The sequence below is a fragment of the Schistocerca piceifrons genome, chromosome X, assembly GCF_021461385.2.
Source record: "Schistocerca piceifrons isolate TAMUIC-IGC-003096 chromosome X, iqSchPice1.1, whole genome shotgun sequence".
Taxonomy (NCBI): domain Eukaryota; kingdom Metazoa; phylum Arthropoda; class Insecta; order Orthoptera; family Acrididae; genus Schistocerca; species Schistocerca piceifrons.
The window spans coordinates 636,458,238-636,470,788 of record NC_060149.1 but is presented as its reverse complement, the minus strand read 5'-3'; the positions used below and the strand labels follow the sequence as shown (position 1 = coordinate 636,470,788).

General features: G+C 37.2%; 1 long non-coding RNA gene across 1 annotated transcript in view; it reads right to left on the bottom strand.

Moving 5' to 3' along the window:
• Positions 1-10,697, bottom strand: part of LOC124721640 — a 58,025-nt gene extending 47,328 nt beyond the window's left edge. Inside the window, exons 1-3 of the long non-coding RNA XR_007006365.1 lie at positions 10,579-10,697; positions 4,273-4,372; positions 3,849-3,939 (exon numbers count right to left, since the gene is read on the bottom strand). This is a non-coding gene — a long non-coding RNA (uncharacterized LOC124721640). The remainder of the gene's footprint in view (positions 1-3,848; positions 3,940-4,272; positions 4,373-10,578) is intronic.
• Positions 10,698-12,551: the final 1,854 nt, after the last annotated feature.

The window sequence follows — 12,551 nt, the reverse complement described above, 5'->3', positions numbered from 1 at the left end:
GAAGATAACAAAATCCCATACACCTTCATAAAAGCTTGCTTCATTTAAGTTTAAAGGAGATGAATGCCTGATCTTTTATTCCATATTAATGGAAAAACATTATGACATAGATAATATTACTTTGTTATACTGCTATGAAGATTTGAGGTAAATGTGTGCTTCAGAATGGAGTCTCTATACACACAGCACGAGCTCAGATTGAGTAAGAACATTAACAGCTTCCTTTCTAAACTATTTTGGCATTTATCTTACATGATATTTTAAAACCACAGAAAAACCAAATTTGGACTGCAAGATGATATTTGCGAGCGTCTTCTGAAGGCAGTGCTTGAACTTACTACACCTTACAGCTAAGGTGTTTCTCTGGATTCCAACATATAAATTAACATAAACCACCATAAGAGGCTATTTTAATTTACCTGCATTAAAACATTTTTCATCAATATTAAAACTACTTAAATACGAGGATCATTCGGAAAACAGCTCATCAAATGCCGATCAAACAGTGAAAATCGCATACACACCAATTCCTGACTTCCTTGCTCATCAAACGACACCATTTGGATTAGTTCTGTTTCAGTGTGCTGTTTATAACGCAGTTCAAAATGTTTAAAATAACTGATCAGCCCACTGACTGAGAAATAGGGTTAGTGATTTCGTGTTTGACAGCACGGAATGTCGCATCAGTGGAACTACGTTGACATAAGTATGGTGCAAATGTGATGGGTAACAGTTAGGTGCCTAAGTGGTTGAGAGCTTTTAAGACACGGCAACATGTCCATGAGAGAACTGCAATTAGACCAACCATCAGTGATCCCAGAAGATTTAGTCAAAGCCATGGACAAAAAGATTCGTGAAGACCGGCTATTCACAATTTCAACTTTAGTATTGGTATTTGACTGTAGGCAGACTAACTTAGCACAAAATTGTCTTCAAAAACGTTGAATTTCACAAATTCTGTGAATGTTTATTTCCCATGCTGCTTACTGAGAGACACAAAATGGGAAGAAAGGTTTGTATTCTGAGGTTTTGGACTGTTATCATAAGGAAGATGATAAATAATTACAGAACACTGTCGCAGGGGATGGACATGGGTTTCTCACACAACCCCAGAGTCTAAATGCCAGTCAATGGAATGCCATCACATGACATCACCAGTCAAAGTCAGGCCAAGCAGACAATCTCAACATGCAACTTTGTGGCAATCTTGTTTTGGGGTTGACATGGGATCTTGTTGGTTGAGTTTATGCAGCAAGGTCAACAATAAATGCAGCCACTTAACTGCGTGGCCCTCACTAAACTTCTATGTGTAATACAGAATACGTGACTTGGCCTTCTGATGTCTGGGAATACATTTTCCACCCACTGTACAGCCCCAACTTGGTACCAAGCAGTTTTCAGTTCTTTCTGCTACCTAACGGAATTTCACAGTGGCAAGCACTTCACTTCATAACAGACAATGAGGTGAAAGAAGCAGTTACAGATTGGCAATCCTCGCAGGCAGCAGGTGTTTATGACTTAAGTATAGAAAAGCTTGTAGAGTGTTATGGCAAATGTTTAAACAAATATGGAAACTATATAGAAAAATAGATAAACATGTAAGGAATTAAATAAAAATTTTTTGAAAAATCTGTGATGGTTTGTGTTTCACAAGAAAACAGGCCTTACTTTCCGAATAATCCTCATACTTATCTGAACATAAAAATCAGAAACAAGAGAAATAATTTTAAGTTCAGGCTTTGTTAAACCATTAAATAACAATTTCATCTCTTCAGACCTCAGTATTACTTTTTGAACAGGTAACTGCTGAGCAGTGAATGACATAGAAAATGGAAAAATTGTAGTGGAAACTATAAGGCAACATACACACATGGAAGGGGTCAAATAGAAAACAAGGCAGTGCAACAGGCAAAATAAGTATCTCTCACTTGTGAAACATTAGTTTCCCCTCATGTACTGTATGTCAAACGACTTACAGGAATGTAGCCAAGTGTTCACCACAAAAACCTCCAATACTTCAACAGGTGAACACATCTTGCTACTCCGTTGAGCCCACTAGTAGGTCAGTGTTAACATCACATTATGAATTCGGCAGATTTCATCTCTCTGTTAGAGGAACTGAATTTAATTAACTGACATTTTAGTAAGTTTCAATGTGGTCTCTCCCTTCACTCATGTTCCTCTGTTCTGTGTTGGATTTATTATGTTTACTACCCTGTTTCATCGCACTATTCAGTCAGCACACATGACTGCTGTTAGAGCATAAAAAAACCAAACACTGAAGAAAGTTTATGTTACAAATCCACAAGTTGTTACTAAACAAAAATAGACTGTGGAAAAAAATGAAAATGAAGTCTGTGAGCTCTCATGAGACAGTTAATAGCTCACAATCATGTTAGAACCAAAAAGCTTGCAAAGAAGAACAGGTCCATAAAAACTGTCCTTGTCTTCTCACACTTTAAGCCCTACAGAATACACACACTCATGTTTTATGGTGTTCAATATAAAAAATGTGGCAACAGTTATGACATTAAATTTGAAGTGACATTTTTAAGGAGAAAGTTACCAGTTTTATACAAGAAATGATGAAAACTGAAAACTATTTCAAAATGAAATGCTCCAGGTAATCCACAAAATGAACACTACAGAATCCTTCACAGTGGGGAAGTTTCTTGGAATAAGAACTCCATACACATTGTGCTCTTTCTTCCACATTCACAGTTCCTTGGAAAAGTGTGCTTTTAACTGTAAAACATGTAAAATTATTACAATAACAAACTTAAGATTTTCATGGTTTTACCCAATTTTAATTTACAAAGCTATTAGCCCATATAAAAATTTTAAAAATGCTTTGTGACAGTTTAATGTCCTACTAAAAGTGAGGTAATTATAGATAAAAGTGGTAAATACATATTTACTTCCTTAGTAATGCACAAAACTACACATTTATTTGTCAAACCACAATATGAAATTTCATTTATTAATTGCTCAATGTGTTTTCAATGACGAGAACACCAGTTAAGGGGTACTATTCTACTTTATAATGCAGACTTATCTTCACTATCATAGTTGGTGTTAAACTGTGTTTCTGACTGGCAATGGTACTGCGAGACTCCGTTCCATCCTAGCCAGCAGTATGACCATCATATGTTTCCTTGAAACAATATTTTGTAGTGGAATACCAAATGTCATCATTATACTCCACATGTGTGTCATAAGTACTGATATTAAAACATCATTGAGGCTGAAGTACCAAATACTGCTTGTGCCATGCTGACATAGTCTGATTCAATGTGATAAGTGTTGCTCACAGAAAAACTACTGCTGTAGAAATTTAGCTGAACTTTAAACATTATTCATTAGTAAAGCAGTGGATTGTTTGGTGGGAACATACATTTCAAGTGTTAAGAAACAGGTAAGGAATGAGAAGGTTCTCCGCAGAATTGGTGAAGAAAGGAACATATTGTAACACTGACAACAAGAAGAGAGAGGTTGGTAGGACACATGTTAAGGTATCGGGGAATAACTTCCATGCACTAGAGGTAGCTATAGGGGGTAAAAACTGTAGAGGAAGATAGAAATTGGAATACATCCAACAGATAACTGAACATGAAGGTTGCAAGTGATACTGTGAGATGACGAGGATGGCAATGAAGAGGAATTTGGGGTGGGCTGCAACCAACCAATCAGAATACTGATTACTGTGTGTGGTAGGTCTTCTTTTGTCATTTATATGAAATGGTATACATTAATAGTTTATATTCATTAATTTTTCTCTTTTTTATCATGTTTCAAGCACATTATTTTACTTGTGCCCTTCTCTGATGCAATCACACAGTTACACTTACTTGGAGTTTATTGGATCACATCTGGTAATTCATGTGCTGTTGCCTGATGACACAACAAACAGTTCAGTTTTCCCGTCATTACTTCAGCCCCCTGTACACCAAAAAATTACATTACAAGTTGTATAGAAAAAAAGAATTATAGATATAAGCTGTGAGATTCCACGACATTAAAAAATTACCATGGTGTCATAATTCACTGACATACTCTTGTGATACTATAATAATGCCTCCTGAGGTGGCTAAGAAAAATCACCAATAAAGTATATGCACATAACACATGTATTTTAAAACTTCTACCAACTATTAATTTTTTTATTGAACATAGGTTGTAGTCTGTCATTCTGACAAAATAAAACTAAATACTTTGATCTTTAACTTCTTTTACAACAAAAAAAGAGTAATGAAGAAATTTGCTGCAACTTACTGTTGATTCTGCTTCTTCATAGCACCTTCTCAAATGCATAAAAAGTGAAAGGTTTTTCTATCCAACACCTTGAGCATCACTGCTGTCCGTGTGTGTGCGCCTGGAAACAAATTTCAACTCATTCAGCTGATTTCATCGCAGATAGACAAAGGTGATTACCATCAAATTATGTAAGATGAAATAGCCACACTAAACAGACACAGTGAAAATTGTGATCCAACCAACAAAAGTTAAATCAGATACCAGTGAAGCTGTCAATAGCACACATGGCATGGAAGGTAGGTTAGCAAGAAAGGAAGGAAGGTGACTTAACAGTTCAACATCGAAGTGGAGAGAGAGAGAGAGAGAGAGAGAGAGAGAGAGAGAGAGAGAGAGAGAGAGAGAGAGAGAGCGCAATGAAATGTCAGGGTAGGGCATAACACACCAAATACAATGCCTGTTAATAGGCAGGCCTATACCAATAAAATGGTAATAATACTTTTTTTTAATAAAATGATTTGAATCCACTTATTAAAAGTGGAAACAGAGAATAATGAGGAAGAGAAGTGAGGAATGGAAGAGGGCAAGTTAAGTGTAAGGAAAAATCAACTAGGCAAGGTTTTGCATATTCTCTTTCTGGACTGCTTTGTCATTTAATCATTCAGTCATACCAATTAGTTTCTGTTATTCCACCTTCTTTCATCTCTCCATGTCTCAACACCATAATCATTTTCTTTCTTTCTTGTTTCCTTTTTTTTTTTTTTTTTTTTTTTGTCGGTAGCCTTTACTCAGTATTTCTACTCAGAGTTGCCCAACCTAAAGTTTGTTATGTGTCACACTACTCCAGTCTCGGACTTTGCCAATGCTGGGGAGGCTTGCACGCCTCAGCAAAACAGATAGCTATACCGTAGGTGAAACCACAATGGAGGTGTATCTCTTGAGAAGCCAGACAAATGTGTGGTTCCTGAAGAGTGGCAGCGGCCTTTTCAGTAGTTACAGTGGCAATAGTCTGGATGATTGACTGATCTGGCCTTGTAACATCAATGAAAACAGCGTTGCTGTGCTGGTACTGAAAATGGCTGAAAGCAAGGGGAAACTAGAGTCTTAATTTTTCCCGAGGGAAAGCAGCTCTACTGTAAGGTTAAATAATGACGACATCCTCTTGGGTAATATATTTCGGAGGTGAAATTGTCTCCAATTCAGATCTCCGGGCGGGGACTACTCAGAAGCACGTCGTTATCAGGAGAAACGAAACTAGCACTCTACAAATGGGAGTGTAGAATGGCAGATCCCTTAATCGGGCAGGTAGGTTAGAAAAAATTAAAAAGGGAAATGGATAGGTTAAAGTTAGATATTATGAGACTTAGTGAAGTTCAGTGGCAGGAGGAACAGGACTTCAGGTCAGGTGAATACAGGGACATAAATAAAAAATCAAATAAGGATAATGCAGGAGTACGTAAAAAAATAGCAACATGGATAAGCTACTATGAAGAGCATAGTGAACGCATTATTGTAGCCAAGATAGACACAAAGCCCACATGCCCCACAGTAGTACAAGTTCATATGCCAACTAGCTCCACAGATGAGGAAGATATTGAAGAAAGGTATGATGAGATCAAAAAAATTATTCACGTAGTTCAGGCAGCCAAAAATTTAATGGGGGAACTGAATTCGATAGTAGGAAAAGGAAGAGAAGGAAAAGTAGCTGGTGAACATGGACTGCGGTAAAGAAATGAAAGAGGAAACTGCCTGGTAGAATTTTGCACAGAGCATAATTTAATCATGGCTAACACTTGGTTTAAGAATCATGAGAGGAGGCTGTATACATGGAAGAAACCTGGAGACACCAGAATGCTTCAGACTGATTATATAATAGGTAGACAGAGATTCAAGAACCAGATTTCAAATTTTGAGACATTTCAAGGGGCAGATGTGGACTCTGGACACAATTTATTGGTTATGAACTGCAAACCTAAACTGAAGAAATTGCACGATACAGGAATTTAAGGAGATGGGACCTGGATAAACCGAAAGAACCAGAGATTGTAGAGGGTTACAGAGGGACTATTAGGGATTGACTGACAAAACCAAGGGAAATAAATACAATACAAGAAGTATGGATAGCTTTGAGAGATGAAATAGTGGAGGCAGCGCAGGTTGAAGTAGGTAAAAAGACAAGGGCTCGTAGAAACCCTAGGCTAACACAAGAAATATTGAAGTTAATTTATGAAAGGAGAAAACATAAAAATGCAGTAAATGAAGCAGGTAAAACGGAATACAAATTTCTAAAAAATGAGACTGACACGAAGTGCAAAATGGCTAAGCAGGAATGGCTAGAGGACAAATGTAAGGATGTAGCAGCATATATCACTAGGGATAAGATACAAAATTGCCTACAGGAAAATAGAGACCCTTGGAGAAAAGGTAACCACCTGTATGAATATCAAGAGCTCAGATGGAAAACCAGTCCTATGCAAGGAAGGGAAAGCAGAAAGCTGGAAGTAGTATGTAGGCAGTCTATGCAAAGGAGATGCTCTTGAGGGAAATATTATGAAAATCAAAGAGGATGTGGAGGAAGATGAGAAGTGAGATATGATACTGCGGGAAGAATTTGACAGAGCTACTGATAGCCTTGAGACAGCCAGCCATGACAAAACTCTTCCATCTGGTGAGCAAAATGTATGATGCAGGTGAAATACCCTCTGATTTAAACAAGAATATAACTATCCCAATTCCAAAGAAAGCATGGAATGAAAGGTGTGAAAATTACCAAACTAACACTTTTAGTCATGGCTGCAAAATACTAACACAAATCCTTTACAGAAGAATGGAACATCTCTTAGAAGCCGACCTCGGGGAAGATCAGTTTGGATTCAGGAGAAATCTAGGAACACATGAGGCAATACTGACCCTACAACTTACAGAAGATAGTTTAAGGAAAGGCAAACCCTTGTTTATAGCATTCGTAGACTTAGAGAGAAAGCTTTTGACAATGTTGACTAGAATACTCTTTTTCGAAACCTAAAGGTGGCAGGGTAAAATATAGGGAACAAAAGGCTATTTACAATTTGTACATAAACCAGATGGGTTATAAGAGTCAAGGGGCATGAAAAAGAAGCAGTGGTTGAGAATAGAGTGAGGCAGGGTTGTAGCCTATCACCGATGTTGTCCAATCTGTATATATGAGCAAGCAGTAAAGGAAACAGAAAAATTTGGAGTAGGAATTAAAGTTTTGGGAGAAGAAATAAAAACTTTAAGGTTTGCCAATGACAGTGCAATTTTATCAGAGACGGCAGAGGACTTTGAGGAGCAGCTGAACCGAATGGACAGTATCTTGAATGGAGGATACAAGATGAACATCAACAAAAGCAAAATGAGGATAATGGAATATAGTCAAATTATATCAGGTGATGCTGAGGGAGTTAGACTACAAAATGAGCCACTTAAAGAAGTGAGTGAATTTTGCTATTTGGGAAGCAAAATAACTGATGGTTGAAGTAGGGAGGATATAAAATTTAGATTGGCAATAGCAAGAAAAGTGTTTCTGAAGATGAGAAATTTGTTAACTTAAATGCCGCAAAGTCCTTCCTGAAAGTATTTGTACGGAGTACACTCAAGTGAAACATGGACATTAAGCAGTTTAAAGAAGAGAAGTTTTTGAAATGTGGTGCTACAGAAGAATGTTGAAGATTAGATGGGTAGATCACATAAATAATGGGGAGGTACTGAACAGAATTGGGGAGAAAAGAAATTTGTGGTACAATCTGGCCAAAAGAAGCGATCAATTTGTAGGACATTCTGAGGCATCAAGGGATCACCAAATTAGTACTGGAGGGAAGCGTGTGGGGTAAAAATCAAAGGAAGACTAAGAGATGAACATTGTAAGTCAATTCAGAGGGATGTAGCTTGCAATAGTTATTCTAGATGAAAAGGCTTGCACAAAATGTAGTAGCATGGAGAGATGCATTAGACCAGTCTTTGGACTGAAAGCCACAACAATGACACTATTCTAGTACACCTGCACTCATGCTGTTAATATCAGATTTTGTCTGTATTATGTCCCATATGAAATTCAAATGTTTTTATTAAATCCCTGCATGTCAAACACACTGGTTTGTGGAAAGTCTTTTCTAAGAAATGCTGTCTTCAATGCAACAAAAACTGCTTACAGAAAGTGCCTGGAAAGTCTGAAAATGACAACTGGCTACTCAGAACCAGTTATGTCAATGTGAATTGCTGATCTGATCGTGTTGTGAAAAACAAAAAAAGAACAATATTATTCAATCTCCAAGACAGTACACCACTTTTTCCAGAGATTAGAATTAAGTGGTAGTCAGCAGATCCAAATGGATGTAGGTTGCAACAGTACCGCCGATATTGTCAGTATTGTACAGAACAGATTAACATGGAAAGCTGCACCAAACCAGTCTTCCGACTGACGATGACTGCACTCATGGTATACATAAATGGCAAAGTTATAGATTTTTCTCAATAATGACACTTTAGAATGAATGCCTCTACCAAATGTACCTTTGGCTCAGAAAGTGGGTGCAAACCATTAACCGAGATATTAAACATTATTCAATGTTATGTAAATGGTAACTTAATTGAAACTGAACATATTTCCACAGACATCATTTGTACATAAACGTATATTGTGGCATTAAATAAAGCACACACTGGTTTGTTCCTGGTGTACTGCAATCACCAGTACAGTGCATTGATTTTGTGCTTTGTTGATGGGGTGTTAAAACCTTATTCCATCCCTTATTTCGTTCTCAAAATTGAGCATACGTTTGGTAACACACTAAAGAAGTTGACACTGAAATAACATCCTTTAATCAACATAGTACTCTTCTGCAAATGCTGATCCCATCTTCAGCACCGTATAACACACATGGCTTCTTACTTAGGCTGCTAATTTGCCTGTCATGTCAGCAAGTGACTATACATACCACTGTGTCTTTTAGTTGATATCTAGGGATTATGGATGTGTCCGATTCCACCCGTCTGCTTTGACCCATGACGTCATCAATATGGCGGGAATGGCTATTCTAAGCGCCATATGGCGCCTATGATGTCACTACATACACACGGCAACAAACACGAAAATACGTGTAAGAAAGACAACACCTCCCTCCTAAAATACAATCAAATTAACGGGACAAACGCGGGAAATTGGGAGTTTTTGGGAGGGGACAAGCTAAATATAACAGTAAAAAAGCACACCACGAGCCCAAAACGAACAAAAATGACGAAAAAATGCGATTGCATAGCTTTCTGCTGTACGCATATAACATTTTACTTCTCCTTGTGCCTAAATAACATGAATGCACTTCCTATCCGCCCTAATGAACGCTTACTTTGTACCTTACAGCAAAAACATTTTACACTACCATTGATATCATTATTACTGGAGAGAACGCGCACCTCTTCGCCAGGATCGCTTGTAAGAAACTGTTTAAAAGCGATCTTGGTTAAAATTACCACCTTCTCGTAAGTAATTATTACAGATCGTCCCCTTGTCACTCAAGATGAGTAAACTAATGGGTTCCTATTATTATTACTATTTATACGCTACACAAATGAAATACGTTCAGTTTTCATGTCATGACCACCATATGGTAATGTTTTCATCCAGCTACCAAGTTCTTACAGCCCAACACAATGTATTATCCTGAAAATCGTCTCCTAGGTCACCGCTGACTTACTATAATGAAAAAGGGATATTTTACTGTTAACTTATCTAAAACCACTTCTGAATCAGATTAATTAAGCATGGCTGATGCGAGCTCGTGCAGAATAAACTTTAGTTTCACTTTTTTTATTTCGAAAAACAATTACTTACCGCGGGAAAACGGAATTATGCGGTTACATTTGTATGAAACAGGTGCGCTTCGACTGCAAGCTTTTGTGCATACTGAGCAAAGAATGAAAGATTAATTTCGAAATTATGAGGTATGTAACAGAAGGTCTCCCGATGCTATCCTGTTAAACTGGGTAATACACCTGATGTTTATGTACTCCATATTTATTATCGAAAGTCTGTATTGATTATCAGAACTTTCTTCGCGGATGGACTGGATGTGAAATTTGACTGCATCATAACATCGGTGTATAGTTTTATTTTCTGTACATATCGCAACAACAGATTCTCAAAACAATGTTTCCTCCCAATACAAATTAAACATTTTCCATAAGAATATCTGCCTCTCCCCATAAATGTCTGAAGCTGGGCATCTTTCTAAAAACTGGTCCACACATACAAATCGTCCATTTACGGCAAACTAATGAATGAAAATGCGAAGGCTGGATAACTGTACTTACTGCAGTTTCTAGCAAAGCACAGCATCCCTCAATCACTCCCAGTCTCCCACATATTTTCAATTTAAACGGCAAGCCTCAGCACAGACATCAACACAAACATCAGAGATTATGTTTCGAATTCGACTGGAAGGCATTGCAGCCAAAGGACAATTGAAATGCAGATACTGTTAAAACGAAAATGGGTAAGGAAGACTGTATTCCTATCAAACTCAATGAAAATATTGTTAACAAAAAGTAATAAATGGAAAACATTTTTAACAGCCATTTTAAGTGTTGTAGCTAAAACAGGATCCAGCTATTAATTAGAAAATGAAAGGCAGTATATGGAAGAGGCAAGAGCGTGTAGTAAGAATCATTTGTGGTGTAAACTCAAGAATATCATGCAGAAACCTCTTCAAGGGATTTTGTATTCTAACCACTGCTTCTCATATTTATACCCTAGTGAAATTTGTTGCAATTAATATATCTCTATTTCGAACCAATAGGTCAATACATGGTACGAACTGTGGTATCAATAACACGAATAAGAAAAAAAGGCTCTGAGCACAATCGGACTTAACATCTGAGGTTATTAGTCCCCTAGAACTTAGAACTACTTAAACCTAACTAACCTAAGGACATCACACACATCCATGCCCGAGGTAGGATTCGAACCTGCGACCGTAGCGGTCGCACGCTTCCAGACTGTAGCGCCTAGAACCGCTCGGCCACTTCGGCCGGCTTAGGAATAAGAACAATCTACATAAGACCTAAAATCACTTACCTTGGTCCAGAAAAAGAGTCCAATATTCAGGAACACACATTTTAAATAAATCGCCAGAAACCATTAAAACTTTGTTTCAGATAAAGCATGGTTTAAAGTATTTTTGAAATATTTTTTGATAAGCAACTGCTCCTCTATGGATTAATATCCTCACAGGGACTGTTAGACGAGTTTAATTAAAAATGTATGTTAGATTTCAGTCTTGATAGTACTTGGTCACAACAGTCAAGATTAGGTTTTCTGTGTATGATAAATTTATTAAACTTTCTATTTAGAACAGTGTATTCGTTCGGTAAATATTAGCAGTTCCAGTTTACTGTACTGTATTCACCTATTTTGACTATCTCCTGATAAAATGATCAGGGTAGTAAGTATTATATTAAAATGTTTTATATTTTTCATGTGTGACATGTTTCACACCCACAAGAATTATCTCATTTTTGGATCTATGGAATGAAAACTGTATCTAATCTACAACATTTGATAAAACGTAAATTCAATCCACCTCTCGTGCTGAAATTAGGAAAATCATAAATTCACTCGAAAGTAACAGCTCACACACAAATGATGGCGTTTGCAAGAGAGTACTAAAAGCTTGTTCCCAAGGTAAGTGGAATTCTCAGCCACATACATAGTAGCTCACTGAAACAGCATTTTTCCGAATAGACTGAAATATGCTATTGTTAAACCATCATATAAATAAGCAGCTAGGTCCGATTCTAACAACTACCGCCCAGCCTCCCTTCTGACAGCCTTATCCAAAATTCTTGGAGAAGTAATTTATTCAAGAGTACCTTCACACATTTGTAAAAATGAAGTACTAACAAAATGTCAGCTTGGTTTGCAGAATAACTGATCATCATCCATTAGTATTTTTTGTGATCACTCAAGAGCTTTTGACCATGTGTGTCAGGAGATTCTTCTAGATAAGCTTAAGTATTGTGGTATGAGTGGGATGGTGCACAGATAGTTTAGTTTGTATTTAACTCAAAGAATGCAGAAGGTTGAAATAAACAGTACAAATAGGCTGCAAAAATCAGCGGAGTCCTCTAACTGGGGAGGTATGGGAAGTGTCCCACAGGGTTCAGTCATGGATCCTTTGTTGTTTGGAATATATATTAATGACTTGCCACCCTATATTCATCAAGATGCAAAGCTAGTTCTTTTTACTGATGTTTCAACAAACAAGAATTAGCTGAGGAAATTGTAA